Source organism: Lepidochelys olivacea (genome assembly GCF_965140295.1).
Source record: "Lepidochelys olivacea isolate rLepOli2 genome assembly, chromosome: 3".
In the NCBI taxonomy this organism is placed as follows: Eukaryota; Metazoa; Chordata; order Testudines; family Cheloniidae; genus Lepidochelys; species Lepidochelys olivacea.
Window position 1 is genome coordinate 68,640,786 of NC_140413.1, and position 15,924 is coordinate 68,656,709.

Genomic DNA, 15,924 nt, shown 5'->3' on the forward strand with positions numbered 1-15,924 from the left:
TCTGTAAAATTCTCTGATTTCTTTAGGTTTGTCACAGGGTACCTGGTCCCTGTGAGCAGAGCTGAGCCCCGCTCCCCTGTCTCAGAGCGGGTGAGCCCAAACCACTCAGTTAAAGGGGCCTGGGCTACACATGGGTCTATAAAGGGCAGGAAATGAGGTGGAGAGAGAGAGAGAGATTGAGACAGGCTGTGCCTGGGGAAAGGAAGCCATAGTGGAGTGGAGCTAACTTCAGTGGTGGGTCCATGGAGCAAGGGACCAGCTGCCCAATGAAACAGTCCTGGGAAGGAAAGGGAGCAGAGCTGACTAACACTGGGAAACTACCAGGGTCAGGAGCACCAGCGATCCCAAAGTCAAAGACAAAGGAGTGAGTTAAAAGACTCACTTTGTTTACTTCCCTGTTTTAAGAAAATAAACCATCTTAAAGGAGCCTGAGCATGGCAGTGGGTGATTGGAATCGGGGGAGAAGCCCCACCCTCTGACAAGGTTCCTCTCACATTGTTTGGGCAAAGAACATCCCTCGCATATGAGTACACTAATCTGTCTCCCTTTTGCTTTTATAACAAGCACTTATCTAGAACCCGAGAGAACACTGCCCTCTTCCCCCTCTTCTTTCCTCCATTTCTTCCCTGCCATCTCCAAATCATTATAAAAAACACATTAGCAACCAACCTTTTCCTCCCGCCACTCTTTTATCTGCTTAAATACCCTTGACTGCAAGTCACCTCTTACAGAACATTCATCAACTTTTAATTCATTTAATCTCTTGGTAACAGTGTTCTTGTGAACTGAAGGGCCCTCGACAATTCTTCACAGAAGCCTTACTAGTCTCTTCTGTTGAATTCAGCGATAAGACTGCGTGAATATAATGGACTCTGCTCAAATTAATATTTGTTAACAGGACAAATCTATTCAAACAGGAACACATTTTTTCCTGCTGCAGACCAAAACATACATTGTGAGATGGAGCTTCTGACCACAAATACAGCTACTGAACAAAAGAAATCATTCATTATGCAGCATGCTCAAATGAAAGAATTCCCCATCTCAGAGTGGTTCATAAAGCAGACATGGAAAGGAGTCTTCAGAGTAAACATCTTGAATTTCTCTTCTGATCTTGGTTGCTTCTGATTTCAAAAGGTTCAAAGGACATCCTCTGAACCAAATATAAAGTAGATAATTAAGTTCTGCTTGCCTATGCACCCTTACATTCACAACTGGGTATGGTATTTCTCTTCACTTCCTATCCCTACTGCGTGGTAGTGTTACTATGCACTGTGTTTCATTCTCCAAGTGGCTGCCTTTCAGTGGTGGGCAAAGTGATTCCTACATAGAGTTTGTGGATTAATTGCATTTGCAGCATGCTCTGGGATTGCTCTAGATTATTATTAATTGTTTATATTATGGTAGCACACGAAGGCCCCAAGAGAATCAGAGCACTGTTTGTGCTGGTTATTACACAAACACAGATGAAGAGACAGTCCCTGTCTCCAACCATTTACAATCTAATTACATTAAATAAGACAAAATAGAAATAAAAGAGTTCTAACACCAACCCTCCTCCAACTAGAAACTACCCATCTTAACTGAATCCAAACCTTCACAGCATTGAGAGCTGGCGGTTCTGGACTACTGAGTTAGGCCTAAGCCGTAACACTAAGATCCAGGCCATAATTTCCCCTAATTTCCCCCAGAGAAGTTGACTCAAGCCCATCTTTACTTACAAGGATCCTATGTTGGGTTCATCATTCCAATGAATTACACTATACAACTTCCTCCTTTTCACATGCACGTTAGTGTAACATGTAGACTCCTCTTCTGTCGTCCAAACAGCACAAAGTGAAGGATACTATGCTACTAAGCAACCTGGAAAATGAGTACATTTTTCTCAGGTTCCCTGAGATCGTGCACTGAATATGTTTCTTCCATTACATAGCTAAAAAACACTTGACTGGAAAATTGCGATTCAAAGCATTACTTGGAAGACCTGATCCCAAAGCCCTTAATGTTGCCCCTTCTGTCTTGCTGCAGCTCAGCCAGGCACACCTCAGAAAACATTAGCTGATGGATAACACAATGGAAATTGCCATTAAGGCAGATACTTCCTAAACTGGATGAGCCCTTTTTACCGGAGATATTCGTCACCTGTCAAAAACTGCTTCAGCATGGTTTGCCAGTGAACCTCCAGCTTTAATGGTTGCTATTAAAAATGTTATTTTCCATTCTCCTGGCAGTATAGAGTAGTGCTGATTAGTGCTGCGATATCTAGTCTCCTTTATTGTAACTGGTAATCCTTCCTTTTAATAGGTCACTTTAGCCAGTAGTGTTAATACTTGGCTAATAGAATCAGAATGCCTTTTTCCCCCTTGGGTCATTTCTGTGTTTTTGTCAGAATTTATGATAATCTATCTTTTGATTCTTTTTTTCTGCAGTGTTTCTTCCTGTTTTTGATATTTTCATGATTACTCTTAGTCTTCTCTTTTAGCATATCGAATTCTCAGTGTACCTAATTGCTGTGCATTGAGAGTCAGTCCCTTGCTGCTTTCCACTCTGTTATTTAAAGTGTACTTAGAAGTGTGTCTTTTAAAGAAGGAATTACCTATACCCACCATTAGAATTCGGCAGCAAACAGTTTTCCCATCCCACATCAGGATAAAACAGACCTTTTGAAGCATGAAAGAGACTCCAGAATAGCCAGGGTCAAGTCCAAGCTCCAATAAATATGTATAGTGGCAAAGTGGAACAGTTCCAACAGGAAAGACTGAGAAAGATCCACCCCAGAACAGGCAATAGCTTGGTGGTTAAGGCCATCGACCTAGGTTCAAGTCCCTAGCCTTCCTAGGCAGAAATGTGAAGGTGGGTCTTCTACATCCCAGCTAGGTGCTCTCGTTCCCAGGCTATTGCCTATTCTGTAGTGTCACTCTTCCTCTCTGACCAGAAATTCCATCCTGGAACTGAGAAATCTTTTCCAACAGAAGCTTTGTCAAAATTGGTACATTCCTACCAAATATTTTGCTTTTTTACAAATTGGAATTTTCTGACCAAAACAAAAAAACACCACTACATTTCGGAAAAAAAAATTCCCAACCAGCTCTACCCATCATCACAAGCACTAACAGGTGTGCTCCTTTATCTCTCCTTCTCCAATGGCAGTCTGGTGTTGACTATTCAGTATCTACATGAAATGAATTTGGTGTTCTCAGTCTAGTTCCCGTAGGACAGGTGTCTGCATCATACAAAACACTCAGTGTTGGCACTTTCAGCAGACATACCAGTGACTGAAGGGGGCTATTGAAACTGAACTACCTTCACTACCCTAGAGATGATCCACCTAGCTATGGGTTAAGGCAATGTGAGGAAAGCTTGTGCTGCCACTGTCTGGTCTGAACCTGTTCTGTGAATAAATACAGGCCCTCAGACTCCACAGGTGTAAGTTTGGCTCATTTCTTCTAAATGCATATTTACTTTTAAATGTGTGTACATTGTACAGAAAAGCTAGGACATAGCTACAGGTCAGTCTACTGCTCATAGATGGTATTTGTTCCATCCAGATGTATATCCCAATACTTGACTGACTTATAAATAAAATGAACTCTGAGAAGCCCTCATTCAGAAGGCACTACTTAGACGCACGAGGGTAACATCACAACAGCAGACAATAAATCTGGGATGATGCTGTCTTTGATGGTACCACCCCGAAAAGTCACTAAGAGTGACTTAATTAGATATTAAAAATTCCCATATCCATGGGGCTTGTTCAAGGTTTGAATGACACTCATCTCTAGTTATGTTAATTGCGCTGCTTTCTTTCTAATCCTTAGGCTTTTGTTTGCAAGGAACAAATAGAAAAAGGGATTAGTTACGTTTATTTGTTTTCCTAAGTCTTTACAGAGTAAATGTTATGTGTAATTAAGTAATTTGACTGTCCTTTCCCAAACTGGTGGTAAATTACCAGTGTAATGTAACACATTACTTGGAATGTCCAATTACATTATACAGAAAGATTATACAGCTCCTGTATCTTTTTTGACAGGAGCAGTTGGAAACAATAGCCTTATGAAACTAAAGTACAATCTGCTTTGATTTATAGTGTACTGCTCAGCAGCCAATCTGTCTTTCCCACTGCAGCTGTACCTTGGGCTAGAGGCATTGTGGATATTTCTATAATGACTTTAAATAACTTTGGCCAATGTGATGTGTGAGACAATGGGCTATAACTGATTATCCCTTTGCTAAAAGAAAAGGAGTACTTGTGGCACCTTAGAGACTAACCAATTTATTTGAGCATAAGCTTTCGTGAGCTACAGCTCACTTCATCGGATGCATAAAGTGGAAAATGCAGTGAGGATGTTTTATACACACAGACCATGAAAAAATGGGTGTTTATCACTTCAAAAGGTTTTCTCTCCCCCCACCCCACTCTCCTGCTGGTAATAGCTTATCTAAAGATATCACTCTCCTTACAATGTGTATGATAATCAAGGTGGGCCATTTCCAGCACAAATCCAGAGTTTAACAAGAACGTCTGAGGAACAGTGGGGGGGGGGGGAAAGGGTGGGAGGAAAAAACAAGAGGAAATAGGTTACCTATTATAATAGGTAATATTATAATAGGTAACCTATTTCCCCTTGTTTTTTCCTCCCCCCCTGCCCCCATTTTTTCATGGTCTGTGTGTATAAAACATCCTCACTGCATTTTCCACTTTATGCATCCAATGAAGTGAGCTGTAGCTCATGAAAGCTTATGCTCAAATAAATTGGTTAGTCTCTAAGGTGCCACAAGTACTCCTTTTCTTTTTGCGAATACAGACTAACACGGCTGCTACTCTGAAACCTCTCCCTTTGCTACTGTTTTGTTCCAGCATTGTGCTATATTTACCTGTACTGTGCTGGGCTTGCCATCTTTGACCCAGGTATTTGTCATTTAAATCATTCAAGCCCGTCTTGGTCTAGCTCTGTTGGTTCCTCTCTAATTGCTGCCTCTCAGATAACTGATCCATATATATATATATATATCTGCTTTCGATAGCATCACCGAAGGGAGAGTATGAGATGTCCCTTATAATTGGTACTCAAAAAATTCTCTTCAGGAGCCAAGGAGGTGTCTGTGTTCCACCATTCATGCTCATGTAGAACGTGAGACTTCTAATACCATCCTGTCTCATAGATCCTCCACTCTGAGCTACACTTGTTTGTTTGACTTATCTTGAAGTTGCTTAATTGTGCTTACTTGACCCTTAAGTATTCCCCCGGGGAATAAATGATCTTCCCAACAAATCAGCTATTTCCAGATGTATACCTCAATATGCCAACATTTACTAACCTTTGCTATTTATTCTGATAATGGTCCTTTACAGATACACTTCTCCTCTTTATAGGTATGACATTTTTTTTAATAGCCATTCTAAATAGGTCACATAAAACAGTCCCATAAATCACCCCATAAAGGGTCTGCAATTCTGTCCACAATTTATAGCTTATGACAGAAGAAAAATAAACTGCTGTTGGGGTTTACCAACAGGCCTGACTGAAACTGCTTATAGCCGGCCAAGGTGGTCTGTGAAAGGTGGTATCTAAGCTAGGTCATTAAGGCATCAAAGGGCTTTTCTTCCTCAAAGGGAGAGCTCTAAGAAGATAGAGAACTAAATGGTTTTACCGATCCCATTGGGCCTTTGTCTTAAAAAAAACAACACATTGGGGAAACCTGGGGAGGGGAGGCGATGGTACTAAAGGAGTCCTCAGTGGCAGGAGGTGCAGCAACAGACCCCGGAGCAGACCACTTAGCCAGATGGGCTGGGGGATGTCATAGGGCCATATTCTGATGATTGGTTTGGGTATGTGCTCAGGGAATGGCCCAGAAAGGAAGTGGCTGCAGAGTCAAAATCAGAGCCACAGCCACGTAAGTGGCCACTCTCACCTTTGTTATTATGGGGGAAATTGCAGCATAAGTGGGTTATGACCAAGGCAGGTTTTCGTTTGGAGGATATTATGTGCTATGGCAGTGGCTCTCGACCTTTCCAGATGACTGTACCCCTTTCAGGAGTCGAATTTGTCTTGCGTACCCTAAGTTTCACCTCACTTAAAAAGGACTTGCTTACAAAATCAGACATAAAAATACAAAAGTGGCACAGCACACTATTACTGAAAAATTGCTAACTTTCTCATTTGTACCATATAATTATAAAATAAATCAATTGGAATATAAATATTGTACTTACATTTCAGTGTATTGTATATAGAGCAGTGTAAACATATCATTGTCTGTCGGAAATTTTAGTTTGTACTGACTTGGGTAGTGCTTTTTACGTAGCTTGTCGTAAAACTAGGCAAGTATCTAGATCAGTTGATGTACCACCTGGAAGACGTCTGCGTACCCCTGGTTGAGAACCACTGTGCTCTGGGATAGCCTTACCTTCAGCTGAGGGCAGAAGCTATACCATTTCCCTGTACTTCCCCGCACACCACGTATGATTCAACATGGATTACAAGTGAGGGAGAAAAATGTTTAAACCTGCAACTAATGATTTACTCTGACTGTGTCAGATGCGATTACTGAGGACAGTGGTACTTGGTCTTCTAGTGCTCTCCATTCACTGCACACTATCTGGATGCAAAGGGAGAAGGCAGGTCTGTTTACAAGCTTGTCTCCTAGTTCAGCATTATTAATGTTCACCTGAATTTTTCTCCACTCCTAGCTGATGGTGCCTGAAAATGTTTTGTTCAGGAAAAACTCAAGACAGTTGGTGAAATTCCTGGGCAGGACAAATTTCCCAGGGCTGAAGCTCATCATAGAATCACAGAAGGTTAGGGTTGGAAGAGACCTCAGGACGTCATCTAGTCCAAACCCCTGCTCAAAGCAGGACCAACCCCAACTAAATTATCCCACCCAGGGCTTTGTCAAGTTGGGCCTTAAAAACCTCTAAAGATGGAGATTCCACCACCTCCCTAGGTACCCCATTCTAGTGCTTCACCACCCTCCTAGTGAAATAGTGTTTCCTAATAGCCAACTTATACCTCCCCCACTGCAACTTGAGACATTGCTCCTTGTTCTGTCATCTGCCACCACTGAAAATAGCTGAGCTCCATCGTCTTTGGAACCCCCCTTCGGGTAGTTGAAGGCTGCTATCAAATCCCCACCTCACTCTTCTCTTCTGCAGACTAAATAAGCCCAGTTCCCTTAGCCTCTCCTCATAAATCATGTGCCCAGGCCCCTAATCGTTTTCATTGCCCTCCGTTGGACTTTCTCCAATTTGTCCATATCCTTTCTGTAGTGGCAGGCCCAAACCTGGACACAGTACTCCAGATGTGGCCTCACCAGTGCTGAATAGAGGGAATTAATCACTTCACTCTATCTCCTGGCAATGCTCCTACTAATGCAGCCAAATATACCATTATTGGCAATAAGGGCACACTGTTGACTCATATCCAGCTTCTTGTCCACTGTAATCCTCAGGTCCTTTTCTGCAGAACTACCACTTAGTCAGTCGGTCCCCAGCCTGTAGCAGTGCATGGGATTCTTCCGTCCCAAGTGCAGGACTCTGTACTTGTCCTTGTTGAATCTCATCAGATTTCTTTTGGCCCAATCCTCCAATTTGTCTAGGTCACTCTGGACCCTATCCCTACCCTCCAGCGTATCTACCTCTCTCCCCACTCTGCCCCCCGCTCCACCGCTTAATGTCATCCACAAAATTGCTGAGGGTGCAATCCATCCCATCATCCAGATCATTAATGAAGATGTTGAACAAAACCAGCCCCAGGACAGACCCCTGGGGCACTCTGGTTGATAACAGCTGCCAACTAGACATCCAACCATTGATCATGATGGTCTGGCCAGCTTTCTATCCACCTTATAGTCCATTCATCCAATCCATACTTTTTTAACTTGCTGGAAAAAATACTGTGGGAGACCGTATCAAAAGCTTTGCTAAAGTCAAGGTGTATCATGTCCACCACTTACCCCATATCCACAGAGCCAGTTATCTCATCATAGAAGATAATCAGGTTGGTCAGGCATGACTTGCCCTTGGTGAATCCACGTTGACTGTTCATGATCACCTTCCTCTCCTCCAAATACTTCAAAATGGATTCCTTGAGGATCTTCTCCATGATTTTTCCAGGGACTGAGGTGAGGCTGACTAGTCCATAGTTCCCCGGGTTCTCCTTCTTCCCTTTTTTAAAGATGGGCACTATATTTGCCTTTTTCCAATCATCCGGGACTTCCCCCAATCGCCACAAGTTTTCAAAGATAATCAGCCCCGTAACAGATCGAGCACTCACCGCCATGGCACCTCCTGCTGGTCATCCAGGAATTAGCTTGATTCCAGCCTCGCAGTGCCCCCTGCTGGCCGGTGTCCCTCCTGGACTCCTGTGCCCCTTACCTTGGGGTTTTGCCCACAGCAGCACCCCCACACTCTGGGGCTCCCCTCCCAGATGAACCCCCTCCCCCTATGCCCACCTTGCCTCAGTGGCTACTGCCAGTCATCATCTAGCCCCATTTATCTGGGGCAAACTGCAGTCTGTAATGGCCACTCATCATTGGCAAGGGGGTTGGACTAGCTGCCTCCGCCTATCCCCGGGCTGCACCTCTGCCACCCCAGTACCTCCTTAGGCCTTAACAAGGCCTCAGCCTGGGGAGTTGCCAGGCTGGAGCTCCTTTTGCCCATCCCAATAGGTACCCTGCTCTGCTTCAGGTACCCTGTGCTCCCAGGCAGCTAGATCCTTCCCACTCCAAGGCTGGACTGAGACTGACCCAGCTCCTCCCTTAGCCCTTCTTATACTGGCCCAGCCCGGCCCTGATTAGCTGCCTCAAGACCACTCCTGATTGGCTCCCCCGGGCAGCCCTTTCCCAGGGCTGTTTTTAACCCCTTTCAAACTGGAGTGGGGTGACCGCCCCGCTACAAGCCCTCTCCATCCATTAATAGGCTGTTCAGGCAGCAGGTGATAAAATATCACTTTAGATAGATGGCCTTCTACCCAGCTGTGGAAAAGTTGCTCCCTCTTCCAATCATGGAACTAGGGCAGATTAATGTCCTCCAAGGCTTCCCCAGACTGAAACAGCACTAACCAATACTCGTATCAGGCCCCTGGTCTGATGGCCATAACTCACACCCCAAGCAGTCCCAAAACATATTTTAAATGAGTTAAATCTGAAATATTTACTACAGTCTCTCTGAGGGCTGCCTAGCAGAAGCTTCTGAACAGAGTAATGTGTGGGGATGAAATAAAGGCATACCGAGTAGATGAAAATATCAACCTGTGGCCTTCCCATCATGCAGAATGTAAAAGGAGAGATTATTTCTGTCCATGGACAATAAACAACATGCTCTTTCAGTGCCTTAGCAACACCTTCTACCTCTGCTAGACTGAGGCAGCCATCTGGGCCCTTTGGGGAGGGGACCCTGAACAAGTGTGGAAAAAGGAAAAGGTTCAGAGATGACCTGCTGCACGAAATGCACAGACTTTAGACATAGATTGGACTAGCACCTCCAATATTAGAAAGAGGAGTGGCACAGTGTCACATTCTGGGGTGCAATCCGGACCAGCGAGGGGCTGTGGCACTGCCTGCCCTGTAACCCTGGGTGCCTTTAAATGCTCTGCTGCTGTAACTTCCTTGTCTGGACACTCCCAGCCAGCACACGAGCGTCTGTGTGATAAGCAGCTTTGGACCAGCAACTCTGACTCCAGCAGCCTGGTTGTTACACCCCAGCCGCTCACTGGTATCACCAGCTTTTTGGTTACACCTGGCGAGATGACTCCAGCATCCCCCAGTCCTGAATTCTCCCAAAACCATGTGCTCTGTCCAGTCCTTTCCTGGACCATTCAGAGGAATTATAAGGTTCATCAGCTCCTCTAAAGAGACAAAATGCACACCTTACCACTTTAACTGGAGTCACCTATCAGTTTAATTCAAATATGGCACTGGATTGGTTTAGATTAGGGCAGTCAAACGATTTTAAAAATCACAATTAATTGTGAGATTAAAAAAAGCAGTTGTGATTAATCACCGTTTTAATTGCATTGCAGCTATGTAAAAAAAATTCTACATTTGTAAGTTGCACTTTCATGATAAAGAGATTGCACTACAGTACTCGTATGAGGTGAATTGAAAAATACTATTTCTTTTGTTTTTCTTTTTTACACTGCAAATATTTGTAATCAAAAATAGTAATATAACGTGAGCACTGGACACTGTATTCTGTGTTGTAATTGAAATCTATATATTTGAAAATGTCAAAAAACATCCTTTTCTCCCCCCCTCCACACACACAGGGAGAAGCAAAGCTGTTTCTTTGATTCCCCAGTAATTTTCCTTTTATTCTGTATGCAGTGAAATTGTAAAAATTCTTTAGTCATGTATTTTACCACATTAAAATATGCATGTATTTTCATAACAAAAATCAAGTGTGTCAATTCTCCTTTACATTTTCCCTTGGAAGCTCTCTCTTTAGATGAGGACTTATTAAGCTGAACAACCAATTTCCCACTCCCCCTCCCCCCCACACGCTCCCTCCTCTAAAATGAAACTTGGAAAAAAAGCCTACTACAGTAATGAAAGTTTATTATTTTTCTAAATGGTTCTTTAGCTTTTTACAACCTAATAGTCCCAGTATCCTGGATCTGGTGCTGTCCCCCTGGGTCCTTGGTTCCTGGCTGGTTCATTGGAAACACATGCTTTGATTTCTCATAACAGCTTTTGTAACTGGATGCTTCCTGCTATCTCATGGCCACTGCCCTTTGCTTCACTGGATAGCTCTGACATCCCCTGGGATTGCTTGTCTGCTCCTCAGTCTGGCTCCAACTTTTCTTTTTATAACATTGGCACAGCTCTCTAAGCTCTGTAAACATGGTGTGGTCAGCTGTGCCCTCTTGGCAGCTGTAGGTCAACCCCATTTATGTGCTGGTCTCATATGCGCTCATCTGTCCCTGACATCATTTAGTGCTCCTGAGCTCCTGACTGTACAATCTGATCTACAGGTCTTGGCAATGACTCAGTCTTCTTAGGAAGTGGTTCCTGGAGGTTTCTATTTTCAATGCTTCCTCTGAATATTTCAATTGCTCCTCCTATCCAGGAGTCCCTCTTGGACTGAAGAGTTTCACATGAGGTCATTACTGACTCAGGCTCTACTCCTTGCTGTTTTGTAGTTTCTAGCTACCCAAGATACTCCAAAGGTGTTAGGGCACTAGGTGTGTTCTCCTTCATTTAGAGAAGAGACGTGGCCAATGTGCTAGGCCTAGTGATCTGGCAGAGCTCCACTTGCAGACGGATTATGGCTAAATGTGTCCTGGAGTGACCAAAAAGAGTCAAAGCTGTTTGTGTATTTCTTTGGAGAAAGGATTACCTCATTCCCATCATCATGTCAGCTTCTATTTCTCTGACATGTGTGGGGCCTGCTGGAGCACAGAGCTAGAATTCTGTCTTCATCAGTCACTGCTTCTGATCACGTCCACTGCAAAGCATCTAGGCTGGCAGAATGCTGTAAAGCCGCTTCTTCTCTCCTCCCAGATCTCGCCTCTTCACCATCAACTGAGGACACATAAAATGTCTTCTTCTGCCCGATTTGTTCTGGAAAATATGTGCCTGCTTGGTCAGCTCAGGTGCTGCAGGGATGAGGGCCATAAATACCTAGCTAGACCAGGGGTGTCAAACATGCGGCCCGTGGGGTTATTTTCTGGGGCCTGCCAGCTCCCCGTGGCCCCACAGCATTTATCTAGAGCGGCTCCGGCCCGGCCCAGCGCGCACCGGGGGCAGGGCAGGCTCCCCGCCTGCCTGCCCTGCCCCCGCAGTGCTCCGGGAAGCGGCCGGGACCTGGGGAAGAGGGGGCACAAGGGTCTGTGTGTTGCCCTGGCCGCGCCTCCAGGTATCTCCCCCAAAGCTCCATGGTTCCCCATTCCCAGCCAATTCCCATTCCCTGGGAAAGGGGTTGGAATGGGGGCAGGAAAAGGGTGGGAAGAGGTGGGGCAGGGGCAGGGCCTCATGGAAGGGATGGAGTGTGGGCAGGGCCAGGGCAGCAGGGGCGGGTCAGTGATGCGGCCCTCAGGCCAATGTCCTCATGTGGCCCTCATGGTCATTTGAGTTTGAGACCCCTGAGCTAGACAGACAGGCATGTTGAGTTATGTGCCTACTGACTGGGCCTCTCTCTCTTTCATAATCAGTTCAGTCCTTGTGGCACTTTATCAGGTATTATTCTCAGTTTAGATTTTTTTAATCCAATACTATTCTAATCTTCATTCATTACAGAAGCTGTATGCTTCAGCACATCGTGCACTCTGGGGTGCTGCAGTAGTTTAACATGAGGAAAAGGAGCCGATTTTACGGATCGCTCACTACAGGGCAGGAATTAAACAGATTATAAATATCTCTTCATACAGAAAACGGATATGGGTCTTAGTCGTCCCCCCCTTTTTAAAACACGTTGCAGCACCCATAGGTGTTGGAACTAGGGGTGCTGCCTCTGCCCCTGACTTGAAGTGGTTTCCATCATATCCAGGGTTTACAGTTTGGTTCAATGGCTCTCAGCACCTCCACTATACAGCACACCGTTTTGCATGGCACCAACAAAATGCTCTAGAGCTCTCTGGCTAAAATACCCTGTGTAGCCACCTCTTCTACAGCAGCAGTTAGGCCAGAACTGGCTTACCTGAAATTTCCCTGACCCACTGACTTTGCCAAGTGTTTCCCTTAACAAATCGCTCTATAGCTTTCAGCCTTTTTCCCACAAGTGATACCCAGTTAACTGGCTTGTAGTTTCCTGTGGGTCCATAGGCCGTTTGTTGTATTATTAGGCACACTCTAAGGTCTGCAAGGATGAGCGTGCTGCATTTATAAAGATGCCGGCTAAAGTTCATTTCAAGTCCCCGTTTCCTTTAGCATTCTTGACATGTGCTGTCAGTTGCATGTCAACATGTTACTATTGACAAAGACATGATAAGAGGATCCAAGTCTCTCGGTATAGCCATATCTCACTTCATAATTAATCCAGAGTCCTACAAAATCTACAAATGCTATGCTCATTTTTTTTACTTTGCAAATTTAGGCCAAGATCTTTAAAGAATTTATTTTTGAAGTATGCAGCCAAAGTACTTTTAGGTGCTTAACTGTACATGCAAATAAAATTTTGATACGAGTAATTTAAATGCTCACCGCAGTTGCCAATCTGACTTTGTCCCCCTATCCACAACTGAGCAATCCAGTACAGACCTGTACATGAAAATATTAAATTACAAAAAACACAGACAATATTTTGAGCTCACAATTGCTTTCAGATGTTCCCTCTGTCATAATATTAGATCCATTGTACTTGTTTATAGAGCACACATTTCCTAGAGAAAGCAGCAGCAAACTGCAAACAAAACTAACTGGTTTACCTCAGCAGTTTCAGCTCCATTCTTGCCTCTGTTTGTTACCAGAAACCACTCCCTTTCTGGAACTTTCAATATCGCCCAGAGACCTCTAATGGCTAAATACCATGGTTGCAAGTTAAGGCTTGTCTACACTGCTTTGCAGTTTGGAGTACAGGGAGGAGACCAGCAGCGCAGACCAACATGCTGCACTGTAACAAATCTGTTACCTCACATCCACAGCATCCACACAGGGGAGTTACAGTGCAGCACTTTGGTGCACGCTGCTGTTCTCAGTCCCACAGTCTGAACTGCGGGGCAGTGTAGACGTAGCCTTTTAAGTCCTCACACTCTCCAATTCACAGGCACTCCCCTTCCCATTTGTACCCTCATTTTCACTTTGTTATACACACCTCCTTTCCCCCTTCCTTCAGATGAAGGCCTCAGCAACCAAAAAGAAAACTAGCAATAGGCAAAGCCTATTTCACTGAATTTGAGCTCAACTGCTAACTACGGTATTATTATTTATACACACTAGAGTAGCACCAAGAAGCCCTAGTTATGGAGAAGGACCCCATTGTACCGATGCTATTAGGAACACAGAACAAGATGGCGGTACCTGCCCCCAAAAGCTTATAAGTAGGGCCCTACCAAATTCACAGTCTGGGAATTTTTGAAATTCCACTTCCTATTTGCTTGGCATGGACAGCTCACAGCACATCTTCCTAGCTGACCATGGTGGCTCCATGTAGCAAATGCTCTCCCGCTTGGAGCACACCTGAGTCGTTGATCTGTTGGCACTGTGGGGAGAGGAGGCTGTGCAGTCTCAGCTCCGCTCCAGCCATAGGAACTTGGATACCAACAATCAGATTTCTCATGGCATGTTGGATAAGGGCTACAAACAGGACATGCAGCAGTGCCGTGTGAAGATAAAGGAGCTGAGGCAGGCATACAAGAAGGCAAGGGAGTCAAACTGTCATTCTGGTGCTGCTCTGAAGACCCATCACTTCTATAAGGAGCTGGACACCATCGTCAGTGGTGACCCCACCTCCACCACTAAGAGCCCTGTGGATACTTCGGTGGGGCTGGAGACAGCGGATAGCAGACTCAACCCTGAGGACGAAGTTGTGGACAAGGAGGTTGAATTGGAAGACAAGATGGGACAGGCAACAGGGTTGTCTGGTACCGTGGTGAGCCAGGACCTCTTCTCAACACAAGAGGGTTCAAGCCAATCCCAGCACTCTGTGTACGGCACGCATGTTGCAGGAGAGGGGAGCTCTGGTAAGTGATCTTTTTGAGTTGATGCTGCTCAGTTATTTGAGGTAGAGCTGTCCTTTGCTTTGTTATACGCTAGAAGTGGCTGAAAGGATAGAAATGTACAAGACTAGCTGTGTTTGTGTGCACTTCACATTCCCGTTGCAGCTACATAGTGAGGCGGAACAGTATGTTAATGCACACCAAGATTTCACTGGAATCCTTCAGAGAGATCCCTAAGAAATCTTCCTGGAGATACTCACCAATCCTCTGCCAAAGGTTCCTTGGCAGAGCTGCTTTGTTTCTTCCCCCATTGTAGGAAACTTTCCCACGCCAATTGGCAATCACTTGTGCAGGGACCAAAGTGGCACACAGGAGAGCAGCACAGGGACCTGGTCTGAAGCCACACGCATGCAGGATATGCACCCTTGCAGGATATGCATACCATCAGGAGTGAGATATCAGCTTCAATGACCCCAACCTGTGGAAAATGGTAGCAGAATTTACAATTTTGTCCCTAGTCGCCTGCAGTGATCCCCTTAAAAAAACAACTAGACTGTTTGCCCCATCTTGAGCACCACCCCCAGCCCAAACTCACCATGTTTAGGGCATTCGCTGAGCTGTGTGCTTGCCAAGGGACCGTGAGAAACTGATTTGTATTTTAAATGGAGGTGTATTTTACTCTAATGATTTGACGCCCTGAGTGCGCTAACAATCATGCTGTTTATTGTTTCTTGCGCTTCAGCAGATGTGGCCTTCGGGGGAACCCCCTACACATCAGTGGAGCACCTCTACCAGATAAGAAGCGAGAAGGAGCAAGGAGGACGTGTTTCAAGAGGTGCTCCAATCCTCAGATGCTGAAAAACAAGAATACAGGGCCTGGAGAGAGACTGTAAATGAAAATTATAAAATAGACAGGCAGAACAGGAAGGAGAGCCAGGAGCGAATTTTAATGGGCCAGAAGCGGATGATAAAAGCAATGGAGGAGCAAACGGAGATGTTGAAGTCCCTAATCGAGCTGCAGGCAAAATATATAAGTGCTCACCCCCTACCCTCTGCAGCTGATACAGAACTGCTTGCCATGCCCTCCCAAACTCCTTGCACACATTCCTTGCATCTTTCTGGTCCATCTCAGTACCCTGTTCACTTCCCCTCTTCGGACAGCTTCCAGAATGACAGCTTGAGATATACACAGCTCTGAGAGCCTACATCAGGACACTGCCCTTCTCTGTTATCTCCCTTCCCACCAAGCATTTTCTGTGTGTTGTTAATTCTTATTTAATAAAAACACACTCTCTGAAAGATAATCAATCTTTATTTGTCTCCTACACATGGT

At 44.9% G+C, this 15,924-nt stretch overlaps 1 long non-coding RNA gene across 1 annotated transcript; it reads right to left on the minus strand.

Moving 5' to 3' along the window:
- Window positions 1-10,584: 10,584 nt before the first annotated feature.
- Window positions 10,585-15,409, minus strand: LOC311517782. Its single transcript, XR_014710793.1, has 4 exons — window positions 15,187-15,409; window positions 14,852-15,069; window positions 13,138-13,194; window positions 10,585-11,559 (listed from the first exon to the last, which is right to left on the minus strand). It is a non-coding gene; the product is annotated as an uncharacterized lncRNA (long non-coding RNA).
- Between the last annotated feature and the right edge of the window lie 515 nt (window positions 15,410-15,924).